Below are 15,578 nucleotides of genomic sequence, written 5' to 3'. Positions count from 1 at the left end.
ATTTCATAAAGAAGTTTCCTTGTAAATTTGCCTAACGGCCATCTACATACATATCAGAGAACAGCAAAAATCGAACACAACAACGTTCGATTACATTCGACAACATGATCGTTTTCAGTGATCCAACTTGCTTAAACGAACATAATCGACATTGATTTAAAATGAACCAAGTTATTGCATGTGTGAATATAATCAATTCAGGCATTTCCTCGTTTGCCTCAATAGCGATTACATTTATTGGAATGAAAATGCAAATATGTTTAACATTTAAATAATGATAAATTTACAGCATTTTTTTGAAGTACACATTTCATATTTTGAAATATAATGCAAATTTGACATTATTTTCCATGTGGAAACACACATTATTATAATGTAATATCTACATTTTTTTTTTCATGTCAAAAACACATTTCAAAAATACAAAATTCAAATTATTTGATAAATGAAAAAATAATGTGTTTTTACATTTTAAAATGTGTGTGTTAAAGTGTGTGTAAAAAGTGTTTTTTCCGTGTAGATATGACTTTTTTAAATTAAATTTTTTCCTATTCGATCAGTTTCTTTCTTTTGAATTTTAAATACGTATATGTTAGATCTCATGCATAGGCTCAAAAAGCATGAATTCTACTTATTCCTGAAGGAGGTACTTCGGTTTTTTTTTTATCAATTTATCTATGATTAATATTACAGGAATGCGATTCTGTGGCTTTTCCAAATGTTCACATGTTGTTGAAAATCTTGTGTACGCTTCCAGTAACAACCGCAACGAACGAGAGATCTTTTTCAAATCTTAGGCTGATTAAAAACTATTTGAGAAACACGATGAGTGAAAATCGATTGAATGGCTGTGCATCACTAAGCATCCACCGTGATCAAACTGTTACCGTTGATGAATTTTTAGATGAAATAACATAATTATATGTCTATGAAATTATCTAGAAGTTATTCCAAAGTGATACCTACAGTTATCCGAAAGCGATTCAGAAATTTGTCCGAATAGGTTCCGATGTAGGTAGTCTCGAAATGATTCTGAAGTCATCCCGAAATGTTCACGAAATGGTGCCGAAGTAGCTCCAAACTAAACTCCAAACAAGGCTTAATGAGCTTCATGAGACTGTAATCGAGCCTTTGAAAGCCTAGTGCAGATAAAGGACTCTACGTGTTACTATGGCCCAGAAGATATTCCTGATAGTCGGCTGAAAAGGAAAAAGAATATAATAGAGGCACAATTTTTTAGATTTTTATGCATTTTAGTTTTGGAAGCTTTTGGCACACTTATTACTACGGCTACTAGCTCAAAGACGCTCGAGAAGTAGCCAAATTGCAGCAAACTGAAACAGAGGAAAAATAATATCAAACAAGTAAGGAAGGTTAAGTTCGGGTGTAACCGAACATTACATACTCAGTTGAGAGCTATGGTGACAACATAAGGGAAAATAACCATGTAGGAAAATGAACCGAGGGTAACCCTGGAATGTGTCTGTATGACATGTTTATCAAATGAAAGGTATTAAAGACAATTTTATGAGGGAGTTGGCTTTCATCCCTTTTTTCGTATTTGGTATAGAATTAGGGAATTTTTGTCGTTTTTCGTACTTTTCGATATCGAAAAAGTGGGCGTGGTCATAGTCGGATTTCGGCCATTTTTTATACCAATATAAAGTGAATTCAGATAAGTACGTGAACTGAGTTTAGTAAACATATATCGATTTTTGCTCAAGTTATCGTGCTAACGGCCGAGCGGAAGGACAGACGGTCGACTGTGTATAAAAACTGGGCGTGGCTTCAACCGATTTCGCCCTTTTTCACAGAAATAAGTTATCGTCCCAGAATCTAAGCCTCTACCAAATTTCACAAGGATTGGTAAATTTTTGTTTGAATGATGACATTGAAAGTATCCTAGACAAATTAAACGAAAAAGGGCGGAGCCACGCCCATTTAGAAATTTTCTTTTATTTTTGCATTTTGTTGCACTATATTATTACTGGAGTTGAATGTTGATATAATTTACTTATATACTGTAAAGATATTAAATTTTTTGTTAAAATTTGGCTTAAAAAAAAATCGTTCTCCAATTTTGCTAATTTTTATTAAGCATACATATAGTAATAGGAGTAACGTTCCTGCCAAATTTCATCATGATATTTTCAACGACTGCCAAATTACAGCTTGCAAAATTTTAAATTACCTTATTTTAAAAGTGGGCGGTGCCACGCCCATTGTCCAAAATTTTACAAATTTTCTATTCAGCGTCAGAAGTTCAACTCACCTACCAAGTTTCATCGCTTTATCCGTCTTTACGAAATTTTCGATATCGAAAAAGTGGGCGTGGTTATAGTCCGATGTTGTTCATTTTAAATAGCGATCTGAGATGAGTGCTCAGAAACCTACATATCAAATTTCATCAAGATACCTCAAAATTTAATCAAGTTATCGTGTTAACGGTCGGACGGACGGACGGGCGGACGGACGGACATGGCTCAATCAAATTTTTTTTTGATCCTGATGATTTTGATATATGGAAGTCTATATCTATCTCGATTCCTTTATACCTGTAAAACCAACCGTTATCCAATCAAAGTTAATAAACTCTGTGAGCTCTGCTCAACTCAGTATAACAGGGTCCTTCAGTTGTCAGACACCTGAGTGGCGGGACATTCGCGGTAAGCACCTTTTATAGGCCATGATGCCTAGTGGAAAATGTGAAAAAGTTTATCTTGAAGCTTTTTCTTTCACATTAAGTTGCGTTTACGTTTGGAACTGAAACTTGTTAGTCTTCCATGGGACCGACGATATAAGGTATAAAGATTGTAGCTCAATGGAAAGCCTCTCAAAAATGTATCGCAAGATTTTATTCAATCAGTACGATTTACCCACATATGTCGGTTCGTGCGCCACCTAGTGGAATTTATTTCTCTTTTTTAATGCATTGGATTGGTGACCTGAACTAAGATTTAATGATTCTAGTTCATTGAGAAGCTACCAAAAAATCGATCGTAAGATTCCACAATTCTAAATAGTTTTTTTAATATCTCTAGAAAACCCTTTTATAGTAAATATTAATATTATTTTATAGTAATATTAAGTTTCGTTGAAAGTTTCAGGGCTCTGGGCAATCGGGAAATTCTTTAAAACTCGATAGCAAAATTTTCAAACTCGGAGGATTTTTTGAATTTTCATAATCCCTGGATCACCAAGGTTCCACATGTTGTGAATTGGCTTTCTAAATATCTCGATTGTCCAAAATAGAATACTATTTTATCCGAAATAACCCAACTTATAAGAGCTAAGAGGGTTTTTTCATTTAGAAAAGTGTGTAGGGAAAATTTAAAGGAGAACGACGCAAAATGAAAGAGAAGCTGGGCTTAGCTTTCCACGGAGGTAAATAGCGCCAAGCATTTATTTATTATACTCAGTTGAGCAGAGTTCACAGAGTATATTAAGTTTGATTGGATAACGGTTGGTTGTACATATATAAAGGAATCGAGATAGATATAGACTTCCATATATCAAAATAATCAGGATCGAAAAAAAAATTGATTGAGCCATGTCCGTCCGTCCGTCCGCCCGTCCGTCCGTCCGTTAACACGATAACTTGAGTAAATTTGGAGGTATCTTGATGAAATTTCGTATGCAGATTCCTGAGCACTCATCTCAGATCGCTATTTAAAATGAACGATATCGGACTATAACCACGCCCACTTTTTCGATATCGAAAATTTTGAAAAACCGAAAAAGTGCGATAATTCATTATAAAAGACAGATAAAGCGACGAAACTTGGTAGATGAGTTGAACATAAGACGCAGAATAAAATTAGTAAAACTTTAGACAACGGGCGTGGCACCGCCCACTTTTAAAAGAAGGTAATTTAGAAGTTTTGCAAGCTGTAATTTGGCAGTCGTTGAAGATATCATGACGAATTTTGGCAGGAACGTTACTGCTATTACTATATGTACGCTTAATAAAAATTAGCAAAATCGGAGAAGGACCACGCCTACTTTAAAAAAAAAAAGTTTTTTAAAGTAAAATTTTAACAAAATATTTAATATCTTTACAGTATATAAGTAAATTATGTCAACATTCAACTCCAGTAATGATATGATGCAACAAAATACAAAAATAAAAGAAAATTTCAAAATGGGCGTGGCTCCGCCCATTTTCATTTAGTTTGTCTAGAATACTTTTAATCCCATATGTCGAACAAAAATTTACCAATCCTTCTCAAATTTGGTAGAGGCATAGATTCTATGACGGTAACTGTTCTTTGTGAAAATGGGCGAAATCGGTGGAAGCCACGTCCAGTTTTTATACACTGTCCACCGTCTGTCCTTCCGCTCGGACGTTAACACAATAACTTGAGCAAAAACCGATATATCTTTACTAAACTTAGCCCACGCACTTACTTGAACTCACTTTATCTTGGTATGAAAAATGAACGAAATCCGACTATGACCACGCCCACTTTTTCAATATCGAAAATTACGAAAAATGAAAAAATGCCATAATTCTATACCAAATACGAAAAAAGGGATGAAACATGGTAAGGTAATTGGATTGTTTTATTGACGCGAAATATAACTTTAGAAAAAACTTTATAAAATGGTTGTGACACCTACCATATTAAGTAGAAGAAAATGAAAAAGTTCTGCAGGGCGAAATAAAAAACCCTTAAAATCTCGGCAGGTACTGCATATATAAATAAATTAGCGGTATCCAACAGATGATGTTCTGGGTCACCCTGGTCCGCATTTTGGTCGATATCTGGAAAATGCCTTCACATATAGAACTACCACCACTCCCTTTTAAAACTCTCATTAATACCTTTAATTTGATACCCATATTGTACAAACAAATTCTAGGGTCACCCCTGGTCCACCTTTATGGCGATATCTCGAAACGGCGTCCACCAATGGAACTAAGGATTACTCCCTTTTAAAATACTCATTAACACCTTTCATTTGATACCCATATCGTACAAACGCATTCTAGAGTCACCCCTGGTCCACCTTTATGGCGATATCTCGAAAAGGCGACCACCTATACAACAACCATCACTCCCTTTTAAAACCCTCATTAGTACCTTTAATTTGATACCCATATCGTACAAACACATTCTAGAGTCAACCCTGGTCCACCTTTATGGCGATATTTCGAAACGGCATCCACCTATAGAACGAAGGCCCACTCCCTTTTAAAAATACTCATTAACACCTTCCATTTGATACCCATATCGTACAAACAAAGTCTAGAGTCACCCCTGGTCCACCTTTATTGCGATACCTCGAAAAGGAGTACACATATAGAACTGAGGCCCACTCCCTTTTAAAATACTCATTAACACCTTTCTTTTGATACCCATATTGTACAAACAAATTCTAGGGTCACCCCTGGTCCACCTTTACGGCGATATCTCGAAACGGCGTCCACCTATGGAACTAAGGATTACTCCCTTTTAAAATACTCATTAACACCTTTCTTTTGATACCCATATTGTACAAAGAAATTCTCGGGTCACCCCTGGCCCACCTTTATGGCGATATCTCGAAACGGCGTCCACCTATGGAACTAAGGATTACTCCCTTTTAAAATACTCATTAACACCTTTCATTTGATACCCATATCGTACAAACGCTTTCTAGAGTCACCCCTGGTCCATCTTTATGGCGATATCTCGAAAAGGCGACCACCTATACAACAACCACCACTCCCTTTTAAAGCCCTCATTAATACCTATAATTTGATACCCATATCGTACAAACACATTCTAGAGTCACCCCTGGTCCACCTTTGTGGCGATATCTCCAAACGGCGTCCACCTATGGAACTAAGGATTACTCCCTTTTAAAATACTCATTAACACCTTTCATTTGATACCCATATCGTACAAACGCATTCTAGAGTCAACCCTGATCCACCTTTATGGCTATATCCCTAAATGGCGTCCACCTATAGAACTATGGCCCACTCCCTCATAAAATACTCTTTAATGCCTTTCATTTGATACACATATCATACAAACATATTCCAGGGTTTTCCTCGGTTCATTTTCCTACATGGTTATTTTCCCTTATGTTGTCACCATAGCTCTCAACTGAGTATGTAATGTTCGGTTACACCCGAACTTAACCTTCCTTACTTGTTTTTTTATTCACTTTTAATGCGTTTTTTAGTCGGCTGAAATTTATTTTATGAGCATTGAACACGTTCCCGAAATAATTTTTCAAACGTTGTTCTTAGGATAAAATTTGATAAGAAATAAATTCAACTAAAGTTTTTAAATAAGTTGTTGAATATCCGTTACATTAATCGGAAACTGGGATAAAATTTAAAATTTTCTTGAACTGTAGTGAAAACCCACTCTAACCTAAACTCTCCACCTCCATGCTTTTGTTCCATAAATTCTCAGATTTGTGTGTGTGGCAATACAAATTAATATATCATTTTTATGACTTTACTTTCTCCTTAAAAACATTTATGTAAGAAGCTGTGGAAAAACTTAAACAATTAAGACTTTTGTGAACTTCGCACGACAAATCTCAGCTAAACTCACACTTCCTGTAAGGAAACACAAGAGCAAGGACAAAGTGTTTAACCCCAACGTATTGAGGTGGCAACAAGTACAAAAGAGTGAGGAGGAAACGCTTATCTTTATACATCTGATGTATGAGTACAGTTAGTTTAGCGCAAAACTTAGAAAGACTAATAAAAGATTAATAAAGAGCGTGAGAAAGTCAGCTCATAGTGCAGACAGTCAAGTTGGCACCAAATAAAATTGTCTTGGCATTAAGCTTTTGCCTTAAGTTATGTGGTTACGGATGTCGGTTTTGGTGGCAAATGATGTATAGTTTGTTTGGTTTAGCGTGTACAAATGATTATATGAGATGCTGTAAAATAATTATGCACTACATTCGCACACATATTTAGCTATGCTCTAGGCAGATGTTGCAATAAAGCGATTCGTTACAGTAGCAACTAACTATCGCCACAAATGCTGCTGCCAACGTTGCCACATCCACTACATTTTACATTTCGCGATTGGAAAATGACTTATGAGCCACAGCTGTCGCGCGGAATTGCTTTATGTTAACTTGCTACATAATAATGCTGCCAATAGATCATTGAATAGGCGGAGTTGGAGGTCAATATAGCAAAGAAGAAAGTAGCGTCTCCGCCTACTGCACTATTTGTATGCTATCGTATGTGTGTGAGTTTGTGTATATTGAAGCCTCATCGAATTTTATGCTCCAGCTTTATTCTAAAAAAATAAAACTGCTGAGCGGAAAATTCATAATGCGCGAAAGTAATTTTATGACTTTTGCGGTTGAGACCACACACTTCTGCACTCACCCCACTTATTGAGAAAATAGTATCTAATAAGCGGCGTACATAATGATATTGATACAAAACTAAATAGTTATGTATATACAGGGTGAAATATTTGCAGTAATAAGAGGCAATTTACAAACTAAAGACGAATCCTTAGTAAGTGGAAAAATATTAAGGGTGTCAGGCACAAATCTAATTTGGAAGAGTCTATCTCTTTATAAAAGAGTTCCAATAGTATTGAAGCATTTCTGAAAAAGCGACCGAACTGCTAAGATACCATAGTAATGTGACAAAATAAACCGGATACTCCTCTATAAAACTTAAAATTTAGCTATGCGGAAGTCGTAGAGACTCAATCACAACAATTGTTAATGAATTTTAAATCATCGCGATATAACCTTATGAAGGACTTCGGCTATTTTCGCCATTGTGGATAAGACAAGTGTGAGAAATTCTGTATAGACGTCAAAATTACAAATAGAACCGATCACCTGGTTTTTAATTGACTATTGTGATCTCATTCTATATCTCTTTCTATTATCCGCTGAAGATAGCCGGCCCGATTCGCCGCCATATTGAACATCGTGTCAAAACGGTAAAAAGTAGCTATTCTGAACATCCTGTCAGGCAGTTGACGAATAAGATATATATCACACTTGTTTTGTCCACAATGATTTTGGCTCCAGCGTTGACAGCAAAAATAAAATCAGTCCTAAATGAATCGGAAAAGCACTTGAGACAAAAAATGCCACTATTTAATAAATAGACAAATGAAAAATAAAGCCCTTTCACTGCCAATAATATTGACTTAATATTGAATATTGATTAAGGCTCGGAATCATGTACGCTGTCGAATGAAGAAAGGGTGATCCTGAAGTATCTTTAAAGGTGAGCTATATGAGCTTTACCCACATATTTCTATCTATATGCGAGCGAGTAAAAGACAAGAGACATGTATTATCCTTCAATTCGGAAAAGATGTGCTAGGCGGGATTGAGTTTTTGTGTTAAAAGTAGAGAAGAACGCAGCAGCGAATCGCACTAGTTCCTAACTACCTCAGAACTATTGCTTTAAGAAACGGTACAAGTTCTAATTATGCTCCCTCGCAATGCTGTTAACTGACACTTCTAACATTGTAGTGTCCTGCGAAATGGCAATTGCCCTCCTTGGAGGCCTCTCCAACTCATTTATAGCTGGGTCAGTCGCAGGTGGTTCTGGAATAATCAGCGCGGTTGGTGCAAGTGTGTCTATGAACTGTCCCTCTTTGCATCTCAAAAGTACCAGTTCGGAGGTAGCCATTAGGCAACTAGTGCGAATCAGTCTCTTTGCGTGAGGGTAGAGAATGAAGCAGGTGGGGTAGCCTAGTGCATGTTTATTTCAACAATATTTTTCATTGCTTCAAGTGGATAGAAATGGAAGGTGAATGTCTGGCCTCTTAGATATTTACGCTTATACAAATCGATATAAGGGAACATTATTTCTTCCACAGAATTAATTATTTGTAACTCCTTTACGAAGTTTGGTTTCAAAACTGATCTTCAGCGCTAATAGACGTCAGTAATGACATTTCATGCCAAGCAACCAGTAAATATGCACTCAAAGAGCTGATTGTGCATAGAGAAGGACTTAAGAAGTACATATATGAGCTGCTTACTGTGGTTGGATAAAATTCTCTACCCCCCAAACACGCTTCGTTTAGAACTCCGATGGAATTTCGTATCCATTCGGAATATGGATTAACCTAGGAATAAGTAGGCATCTTGATAAAATTATATGCTCATGCAGATCTTTCTGTATCTACCTTGAATAATTTTACGGAAAACTCTGAATTCGAAATGAAAATGATAGCTTATGTATTTGATTAGCGAGACAGGTTCATATTGCTTTATACTATTTTTATACTCAGCGTGGTTTGCACACAGAGTATATAACTTTGATTGGATAACGGTAGGTTGTACAGGTATAAAGGAATCGAGATAGATATACACTTCCATATATCAAAATCATCAGTATCGAAACAAATTTGCTTGAGCCATGTCCGTCCGTCCGTCCGTCTCTCCATCAACAAGGTAACTTGAATAAATATGGAGATATCTTCACCAAATTTGGTACACGAGCTTATCTGGACCCAGAATAGATTGGTATTGAAAATGAGCTAAATCGGATGATAAACACGTTCACTTTTTATATATATAACATATTGGAATACACAAAAAACCTGATTATTTAGTAAATAATACACCTAGAATGTTGAAATTTGACGTGTGGACTGGTATTGAGACTCTTGATAAAAATTTGAAAAAGATTAAAAAATGGGCGTGGAACCGCCCACTCGTGATAAAATCAATTTTACAAATATTATTAATCATAAATCAAAAACAGTTAAACCTATTGTAACAAAATTCGAATAAAAATTTACGAAATTGGTTAAGGACCACGACCACTTTTATATAAAAGATTTTTAGAAGGGTCGTGGACGAATAAAATATATCTATATCAAAATATGATTGTAGCGACCTTTTTACTTTGACTTTATCAAACTGTGATTTTTGCCGGCTCAAGGTCCAATAAAACACTTTTTTAAATATTTCCCAATATATTTCAATCTCCTTCGGAGATCGTCTTCAGGGGCTATAACAATAACAAACATACTAGAGCAGGAGACAAATTATAGCAAAAGGTTTACGTTAGAAATGCTACACATAGCAAATACACCACCAAGCAAGAGACTAAACTACAAAACGGACAAAGAAATTTGCTCACATATTTATAGACACTTACTTGACTCAAAAAAAAAAAAAAAAAAATTTGTTCTGAACTGCATCGCGAACTAACAAGTGTCGAGTATAGGACAAGAGAATTAATGTATGTATGTATGGAAAAATTGTATCCCAATTGTATTCAGTTTTATATGTGAATATTTTTTTGTTACTGTTATAGCCCCTGAAGACGATCTCCGAAGGAGATTGAAATATATTGGGAAATATTTAAAAAAGTGTTTTATTACATTGGACCTTGAGCCGGCAAAAATCACAGTTTGATAAATATATCTATATCTTTGCAAAAAATAGCTTCATGTCAATAGTATTTCATTTCCTAAGTGGATTTATAACAATAAATAGGAAAAAACTTCAAATATTAAAAAATGGGCGTGGCACATCCCTTTTATGACTAAGCAATTTTCTATGTTTCGGAAGCCATAACTCGAAGAAAAATTAACGGATCGTAATAAAATTGGGTACAAAGATTTTCCCTATAGTAGAAAATATTTCCAGTAAAAATGGACGGGATCGGTTAAAGACCACGCCCACTTTTATACACAAGATTTTTAAAAGGGTAGTAGACGAAAATAATAAGTTATATCTTAGCGAAAATAGCTTTGTATCAATAGAATTTTACTTTTTAAATTGAACTATAACATTAAATTGAAAAACACTAAAATTTTTGAAAATGGGTGTGGCACCACCCCTTTTATGACTAAGCAATTTTCTATGTTTCGGGAGCCATAAGTCGAAGAAAAATTAACGGATCGTAATAAAATTGGGTACACAAATTTTCCCTATAGTAGAAAATATTTCTAGTAAAAATGGACGGGATCGGTTAAAGCCCACGGCAACTTAGATATAAAACCTGTTTAAATGGGTCGTGGAATAGAATAATAAGCTATACTTAGCAAAAAATAGTTTCGAATCAATGATATTTCACTTATCAAATTTTTTTGTAAGAGGAAATGGGAGACATTTTTTTTGAAACGGGCGGTGCCACGTGTTATGTAGAAAAGTAATTTAACTGAAATTAAATGTACAATTGAAGCTCACGCTGAGTATATAATGTTCGGTTACACCCGAACTTAGACACCTTTACTTGTTATTTTTGTTATTTATATTAGTGAAAATTTCAAATATTTGCACGCGGCAACGGTTATTAAGACATTAAGCTAACTTCTTTGTCGGCTAGTTTTTTCGGGTTCTGATTTTTGAGTTCGAAATTACCTACATTCATACTGGTGTTAATTAGGGCAGATGCCTCTTATACAGTTGTGCACTCTAGAGGTTCGTAGAGCTTCGGAAAAGTATTCGGCGTTCACCTACTTTACGTGTGAGCACAGCGACAGAGTTTCAGTAAAGCAAGCAATCCAAAATCTTTTATTGATTTGCAGTTGATCAATACATTTTTGAGTGCATACGAATGAAAAAATAAATAATTTTTTAGGAGTATCATTCGCATGCACTCAAAAATGTATTGATCAACTGGAAATCAATATAAGATATTGGATTGCTTGGTTATTGTACTTCTTTACTATTTGGTTCTGATATTAACACAAATGTTTTTTACAGGGAATCTCTTTGTAAACTAATATTACAACAGAACAAGCTTCGCTTGTATTCGAAGCTCTACCGGCGTTGTTCATTACTACTCTAATATCAATAGTAACAAGTAAAGAAGGTTAAGTTCGGGTGTAACCGAACATTACATACTCACTTGAGAGCTATGGTGACAACATAAGGGAAAATAACCATGTAGGAAAATGAACCGAGGGAAACCCTGGCATGTGTTTGTATGAGATGTCTATCAAATGAAAGACACTAAAGAGTATTTTATGAGGGAGTGGCCATAGTTCTATAGGTGGGCGCCATTTAGGGATATCGCCATAAAGGTGGATCAGGGTTGACTCTAATATTTGTTGCACGATATGGGTATCAAACGAAAGGTGTTAATGAGTATTTTAAAAGGGAGTAATCCTTAGTTGCATAGGTGGACGCCGTTTCGAGATATCGCCACAAAGGTGGAACTGGGGTGACCCTGGAATTTGTTTGTACAATATGGGTATCAAAAGAAAGGTTTTAATGAGTATTTTAAAGGGAGTGATCCTTAGTTCCATAGGTGGACACCGTTTCGGATATCGCCATAAAGGTGGACCAGGGGTGACCCTAGAATTTGTTTGTACGATATGGGTATCAAATTAAAGGTATTAATGAGGGTTTTAACAGGGAGTGGTGGTAGTTGTATATGTGAAGGCGTTTTCCAGATATCGACCAAAATGTGGACCAGGGTGACCCAGAACATCATCTGTTGGATACCGCTAATTTATTTATATATGTAATACCTGCCAAGATTTCAAGGGTTTTTTATTTCGCACTGCAGAACTTCTTCATTTTCTTTTACGTAATATGGTTATATTTCGCGTCAATAAACCAATCCAATTACCATGTTTCATTCCTTTTTTCGTATTTGGTATAGAATTATGGCATTTTTTTCATTTTTCGTAATTTTCGATATCGAAAAAGTGGGCGTGGTCATAGTCGGATTTCGTTCATTTTTTATACCAAGATAAAGAGAGTTCAGATAAGTACGTGAACTAAGTTCAGTAAAGATATATCGATTTTTGCTCAAGTTATCGTGTTAAGGGCCATGCGGTAGGACAGACGGACGACTGTGTATAAAAACTGAGCGTGGCTTCAACCGATTTCGCCCATTTTCACAGAAAATAGTTATCGTCATAAAATCTATGCCCCTACCAAATTTCGAAAGAATTTTTGATCGACTTATGGCATTAAAAGTATCCTAGACAAATTAAATGAAAAAGGGTGGAGCCACGCCCATTTTGAAATTTTCTTTTATTTTTGTATTTTGTTGCACCATATCATTACTGCAGTTGAATTTTGACATAATTTACTTATATACATTAAAGATATTAAATTTTTTGTTAAAATTTTACTTTAAAAAAATTTTTTTTTTAAAAGTGGGCGTGGTCTTTCCCCGTTTTTCTAATTTTTACTAAGCGTACATATAGTAATAGGAGTAACGTTCCTGCCAAATTTCATTATGATATCTTCAACGACTGCCAAATAACAGCTTGCAAAGTTTTAAATTACCTTCTTTTAAAAGTGGGCGGTGCCACGCCCATTGTCCAAAATTTTACTAATTTTCTTTTCTGCGTCATAAGTTAAACCCACCTACCAAGTTTCATCGCTTTATCTGTCTTTGGTAATGAATTATCGCACTTTATCGGTTTTTCGAAATTTTCGATATCGAAAAAGTGGGCGTGGTTATAGTCCGATATCGTTCATTTTAAATAGCGATCTGAGATGAGTGCTCAGGAACCTACATACCAAATTTCATCATAATTTACTCAAGTTATCGTGTTAACGGACGGACGAACGAACGGACATGGCTCAATCAAATTTTTTTTCGATCCTGATGATTTTGATATACGGAAATCTATATCTATCTCGATTCCTTTATACCTGTACAACCAACCGTTATCCAATCAAACTTAATATACTCTGTGAGCTCTCCTCAACTGAGTATAAAAACGATGTCTTGACTCGACTAAGGCCCGCTTTTTCAGTAGTTGGTTAAGCTAAGCTTAAACTCTAGTCAAATTTAAATTCCAGTTAAACTACTCAGCAGTTTTTCAGTGACGTGTGGTAACATTGTTTTTTATTATCTAGATAACTTGTAGATTCGGCAACAGCTGCATTTTGTTTACTCAACAAACATGGAAAAAAATTTCTCCAGCGAAATATATATCTAGTGCCGCAGGTGATATCCAAAATCATTATTTAATTATTTTTAAACCAGACTCGAGTTGATCTTCAACGTCATTAATATTTTCCAATTATTATCCAACTTTCTCCAGTTGATATCCTACACTAAATATCGGGTTGAGGTGGAGTTGAAAAAAATGTCAAAGGTGGTACCACCAAAACCAACACCTGTTTTTTGTGAGAAAATAGTGAGATTGATAGCAGTAATGAAGGGTAATTTATCAAAAATAAATCATATATATTTTATTTTCGTGAAAATACTGTAGAAGTGGAATATCATACTTAAATCCAGTCAAAGAACCACAAGTTGGGAACTATCATTTTTCAACTTAAGTAATAGCATTTTTTGATTTATAAAAAAATCCCTCTTTTGCTGAGTACGCTACGATTTTCCAGTTGACCCACTATTTCGAAACAACACTTGAGATTTTAGAAGTATGCCTAGTTATCAACATGAGCTCTTATGGTACTTAAGCCCAAATACTTGTTGGGTATATTCGACACGAACGCAAATAACTGATAGATTATCTAGAGTTTAACCCTGCCATATCGGCCGCTTAAGCTCAGTTTAAACTTCGGTTAGATTTGACAGAAAAACTGCAGATTAAGTTTAAGCGGAGTTTAACTGACAAACTGAGTTGAACTTGTACTGAAAAACCGGGCCTAAGTGGCTCGAACCGTATATCAGGCATGGTAAAGAGCTAAATGAGACTCCTTGTAGCAAACGTATGTTACGAAATAAACTTATCTTCAGGACGAATCGGTTTTAATGTCACAGGGGACTTTCAAGTATTTCTCCCAAAGACAGACATCACTTCACGTTTACGAATTGCCCCACCTTGTAGTTATACCCAACCTGTTTTACAAATACACGGCTTTATTACCCTGCCACTTGTTTAACAACAGCATGTTGCACATTCACGGGCACATCGCACCATTTATAAGTTGTTGTGTGTGCTTAGTGCGTTAGGCGCCACACTAAATCACTAGCTGCCACTTCCTGCTTTGCACTTTCTTCTGTTTGAGTTCTATGCACATAGTTTTCGAGTTTTTGTTATTGTTGCATGTTATCACACCAAGTGTTGCCGCTATTGCCGCTTGTTTGGGGCTCAACGAAATTTATTTGATTAACTGCTTTTGTACTTTGCCCAGCTTGCCAATGATAATTTCAATAAATTCTTAATATGCCGCTTACGTTCATAGAGGCCATGAGATGCATTGCCATTGTTGTTGTTGTTACTATTCTGCTAGTAGCTGTAATGTTATTTGAGATATACGATATTATTAGATATCTTGTAAGGCAATAAAAAATGAAAAGTTTCGAATGCGAGGAGATTTCCTATTTAGAGCCTGAACAATTGCCAATTATTTTCGAAAAATATATTTATGGATTGCATTATTTTTAAATTGTTTGACAATTTTATTGTAGCGTGTAAATTGCTTTATTGTTATTGGCGTAATATTTTTGAATGCAGAAATTATTTTGTTCGTGTATCTTTTTATTTTTTTGAGTATAGACATTCATGAACAATTTTATTGTGATTTTATTCAAATTCATTTCCCTCATCTGTTTGATGCTTTGTTTAATAATGAGTTTTCGTCATTGTAGAAATCATATTTTATATTATGTCATCCTTATTTCTTAAACTCTCCCCTGGTGCACATTATTAAATCTTTTTCCAATTCCGGACGAAAGC

At 35.3% G+C, this 15,578-nt stretch overlaps 1 long non-coding RNA gene across 1 annotated transcript in view; it reads right to left on the bottom strand.

The window, feature by feature from the left end:
- Positions 1 to 281: 281 nt before the first annotated feature.
- Positions 282 to 15,578, bottom strand: part of LOC137254069 (uncharacterized) — a 288,722-nt gene continuing 273,425 nt past the window's right edge. The window contains exons 2-3 of the long non-coding RNA XR_010953965.1: positions 967 to 1,199; positions 282 to 880 (exon numbers count right to left, since the gene is read on the bottom strand). This is a non-coding gene — a long non-coding RNA (uncharacterized lncRNA). The remainder of the gene's footprint in view (positions 881 to 966; positions 1,200 to 15,578) is intronic.

The sequence above is a fragment of the Eurosta solidaginis genome, chromosome 5, assembly GCF_040869045.1.
Source record: "Eurosta solidaginis isolate ZX-2024a chromosome 5, ASM4086904v1, whole genome shotgun sequence".
In the NCBI taxonomy this organism is placed as follows: domain Eukaryota; kingdom Metazoa; phylum Arthropoda; class Insecta; order Diptera; family Tephritidae; genus Eurosta; species Eurosta solidaginis.
Note: the sequence above shows the minus strand (reverse complement) of the source record. Positions and strands in the feature narration are given on the sequence as shown.